Here is a 623-nt window from a genome sequence, read left to right as displayed (position 1 = left end):
GCGAAATTGTGAACAATACTTTTCACAGCTCTCATAATCCCCGGTCATGAACTCCAAAAACGTGGTAGCTCAATACCATGGCATTACACAACTTCGCACAACTAACCAGCAAGTGCACTGGGTCGTCCAAGTAATAAATCTTACGCGAGTAAGGGTCGATCCCACAGAGATTGTTAGTATTGAAGCAAGCTATGGTCATCTTGTAAATCTTAGTCAGGCAACTCAAATGTATATGGTGATGAACGAAAATAACACAAAGATAAAGATAGAGATACTTATGTAATTCATTGATAGGAACTTCAGATAAGCGCATGAAGATGCCTGCCCTTCCGTCTCTCTGCTTTCCTACTGTCTTCATCCAATCCTTCTTATTCCTTTCCATGGCAAGCTTAAGCAAGGGTTTCACCATTGTCAGTGGCTACCTCCCATCCTCTCAGTGAAAACGATTGCATATGCTCTGTCACAGCACGCGGAATTCAGCTGTCGGTTCTCGGTCAGGCCGGAATAGAATCCATCGATTCTTTTGCGTCTGTCACTAACGCCCCGCCTGCTAGGAGTTTGAAGCACGTCACAGTCATTCAGTCATTGAATCCTACTCAGAATACCACAGACAAGGTTAGACC

Source organism: Arachis duranensis, chromosome 4, assembly GCF_000817695.3.
Source record: "Arachis duranensis cultivar V14167 chromosome 4, aradu.V14167.gnm2.J7QH, whole genome shotgun sequence".
Lineage (NCBI taxonomy): Eukaryota > Viridiplantae > Streptophyta > Magnoliopsida > Fabales > Fabaceae > Arachis > Arachis duranensis.
Note: the sequence above shows the minus strand (reverse complement) of the source record.